This window comes from Arachis ipaensis, chromosome B01, assembly GCF_000816755.2.
Source record: "Arachis ipaensis cultivar K30076 chromosome B01, Araip1.1, whole genome shotgun sequence".
NCBI lineage: Eukaryota > Viridiplantae > Streptophyta > Magnoliopsida > Fabales > Fabaceae > Arachis > Arachis ipaensis.
In genome coordinates this window covers 58,953,957-58,957,883 of record NC_029785.2, presented here as the reverse complement: position 1 = coordinate 58,957,883, position 3,927 = coordinate 58,953,957, and the positions used below count along the sequence as shown (strand labels likewise).

Here is a 3,927-nt window from a genome sequence, read left to right as displayed (position 1 = left end):
TGATCTCTACTTTGTCAAAAGAAAGAAAACTCATTGGATCGTAATATCTCTTGAAGTTCGAAAAGATCCTTAGTTGGGCTTTATATGTATTATTGTGGGTGCTCTTTGTTTTGCGCACTACAACAAACAAGGCTTTCCACAACGGTCAAAAACCGTTGCCGTAGATTGAAAAACCGTTTCCAAAACTTTAGGCAACGCTTTGGCAACGGTTTTTGACCTGTGGTATATGCGGCCGTTACCAATGCTTAAAGGCAACGGTTTTTTACCTAAGACAACGGTAACAGAAAAACCGTTGCCACAGTTAGTGGCATAGACAACGGTTTTGATGGAAAATTTTAAACAACGGTTTTGATCCGTTACTCAATAAGCAACGGTTTCGAACCGTTCCTATTAACATGACAACGGTTTAAAACCATAACTGGATAGGCAACAGTTTTAAACTGTTGTGGTTTTATTATTCACATAGCCAACGGTTTTAAACCGTTACCGTTGGTGCCAGGTTTCGGCAACGGTTTAAAACCGTTGCCAGTTTATAGCTATCTAGAACAACGGTTTTAAAGCGTTACTGTTGATGTCGTTTTCGGCAACGATTTTAATACCATTGCCATTTTATAGTAATCTAAAACAACGGTTTTAAAGCGTTACCTATGGAGTCGTATTTTGGCAACGGTTTTAACATCATTGTCTTTTGTAACTATTGACAACGATTTTTTGTGATATATAATTTTTTATTTACAATAGTTTTCTCGTGAATGAAATTAATTTCAGTTTTTTTTTAAATTATTTAGTGTCAATAAATAATCTAAACTATTTGAATTAAGTCACTAAAGAAAAAAAATTGAACATTTCCCATCAAATTTAACTTATAAAAATTGTTGTAAGATCCACAATATCATCTAAGTTTGCAAAAAATATAATAACAAAAGAGAGTTGAAATAGCTAAGTAGCAAATAGTCATCATGTCCACAAGTTCATGACTTTTTACTCTGTAACATTTGCTTTTAAAAAGTTGACCTTAATCAAGTTCGATTTTTCCTTCAACATAGTTTTCCTGTAAACATAAAAAAAAAATCAAATATAAAACTACAGATCTTTAATACTAATAATGTTAAATAAAAATGTTCGAGAGAAAGAGGACAAACATATATATCATAACATTCTTCTATTTAGATAAACAAAACAATTGAATCAAGATCATCATAATCAACAATTATTTAAGATATGAGAACATATAGAAACTTTAACAACAAATAATACCTCTTCATGCGCATCATTGTTTGGATTCCCTAAAGTGCTTCCTAATTGAGCAGCTAACATGTCAAGGTCCACTCCTGAGTTTTTTTGTTGCAGCATCATCTTAACAAGCGATTTTAGTTCATCTACTTCTTTTTGCATCACATCAACCTTATTCTCTAATGTTGCTTTCTTAGTTGCATGTTGCTGTTTAAGGGTGGCAATTTCCTCATTTTTCTTCAACAAAGTTGGTGTGGTAACTCTTCCGTGACATCGCACTCTCTCTGCCTTCTCTTTCCCAAATATGGATTGGAAAGCTCTAATTGCTGATTCTTTAGACTTTTTATTCTCAGCTTGCAAATGTGCATATATTAATGTGAAGAAAAATAATAGTAATAAAATAAGAGTGAATACACAATTGGACTAAAGGCATATATCATTTGACAACATCGAAACAAATAATAGAGATTAAAAATAATGTCAAGATTCTTTAACTCAACGCAAGCATAAAAGTAACCACAAGTGATGGAAAAATTGCCAAGACACAAGAAATCTAAAACCTTTTTTAACCAAATTAACTCCTAATTAATACTTACAATAACATCCAGAGTGTCTTCATCCAATGATTTTCCCTTTGTGCTTTGGCGAGTCTCAACAAATATTTCTGCTTGAGTAGGTGGTTCATTATTTTCCTTAGAAGCAGCCTATAAGTCCAATTCAAACAGCATTTATATAGAGTTAAAAGGCACACCACACATACACATACAAATTCACTAAAACCAAATCAGAACTAATCAGCAAAATCAGCACTAAACAGCAAAATCAACACTAAAACCAAATCAGCACAAACAGCAAAATCAACCCATATGAACTCACTAAAACTAAATCAGTACTAATCAAGCTCAATTTATATGAATTAAATGGCAGCAAGCGAAAATGGCAATCAGCAGCAATATAAAAATTAGCATAATAAGCCATTAACAAGGATAAAACAGCACGCACTATAACAATTTGAAACCGTTCATTCCAGGCATCAGTAACAACCAAAAAGTTCAACCTAAATCCACTACAAATCAGATTAGTATACTTCCTAACCACCTATAATCCACTAAACATGCATAACTAAACTGACTAATTTAACAAAAACTGAACAAACTAATTAAACTAAGAAAATGTAACCAGGGAAAAAAATTGAGAACCTACAGAAGAAGCAGAAACAGAAAATGGCAAGCAGAAACAGAAACTAATTAAACTAAAGTAACAAATTACCAAATTCGATTCACAAATTGGAATTCAATAACACAAATTTTTAGAAATTTTGGCAGCATTCTGGCATTAAATATGATATTTCTGAATTTAACAAATTAACCCATATGAACTCACTAAAACCAAATCAGCACAAATAGCAAAATCAGCACTAAACAACAAAATCAACCCATATGAACTCACTAAAACCAAATCAGCACTAATCAAGCTCAATTTTTATGAATTAAATGGCAGCAAGTGAAAATGGCAATCAGCAGCAATATAAAAATTAGCATAATAACTGATAAACCAAACAGTACCCAACTAGCCAAAATTGGGTTAAAAAATTAAAACAAAAACCATAGCTAAGCTCCTAACACAACAATAGTGGACTTGTACCAAAGGCCAAACTGCTTTAAATGTGGGACCAATAATCTAGTTGTGTTCTGAAAAAATATCCTCTTATATTAAATATTTGCTATTGACTGAATTAATTGATTAACACCTGTGGTAAAAGCTTTAAAATTTATCCCATAAAATGTATGTGAATTTAGGCCGTTTGTTTAATAGATTCCTCCACTGTGTGCTAAAAGCTTTAAAGTTTATCTCATTAATGAACGAATCAAAGAACAAGTCACTCTTTCTTCAATCAGATTCTCCATGTTCCTCCATCCACGCTCACCGCACCATGTTAAAATTTGATGTGTGAGTGGAGAAGAACACATAACCAGAGAAATTGAGATGAAAGTAAGTGATAAACTTGCATTAATGAAGAATCACACTAATTACAATACTAATAGCAATTATATATATGGTTATACTATTCTAACTAACTTTGTACAACTCAACAAAACTAATGATAACAGACTTCAACAAATTGCCTAACTAAAGCAAGGGAGTATTAAGGGAGTACTACTTCTAACTTCCTATTAAATAATTAATCAGCAACCATTATAATCAAGTAACATATCATACATGTGTATAAGACAAATTTAGAATATTCCAAAAGGAATGGGAGATTGCTAGTTTCGTTGAATTAACTTATTAACTTATTTGAATTATTATGAAAATCATTAAGTGCGATAAAAAAAACAGGTCTGCTGTTTGGGTACCTTTTTTAAATGAGTGTTATCCCCACACCTGCATATGAATTTTTAAAAGCTAATGTAAAATAAGTGCTTACACAGTGCTAGCTTGTTGAGTTTTAACTAAACTATGCACAAGGAATTGCTGCAACTTTAATAAATGGAATATACCAGGGAAGTAGAAAAGGATAAAAAATAAAATTCTTAGTTCACAATTATGCAGTCCGAATTCAAACCAGAACAGAAACTCAGTCAACATTCAACACTCATCTTGATCATGTTCACAAACATTACCACTTTCCTTTCTTCTTCTTAAATCCAACAAAAATACCCAAGTCCCAACAGCCAATCAAGCCCTAACTAA

At 32.0% G+C, this 3,927-nt stretch overlaps 1 long non-coding RNA gene across 2 annotated transcripts in view; it reads right to left on the bottom strand.

The window, feature by feature from the left end:
- Positions 826-3,927, bottom strand: part of LOC110271240 — a 12,194-nt gene continuing 9,092 nt past the window's right edge. The window contains exons 2-4 of one of the 2 annotated variants that reach the window (XR_002361742.1): positions 1,830-1,937; positions 1,258-1,586; positions 826-1,051 (exon numbers count right to left, since the gene is read on the bottom strand). This is a non-coding gene — a long non-coding RNA (uncharacterized LOC110271240). Of the gene's footprint in view, positions 1,052-1,257; positions 1,938-3,927 lie in introns of both variants that reach the window. The other variant, XR_002361740.1, reaches the window with a different exon arrangement.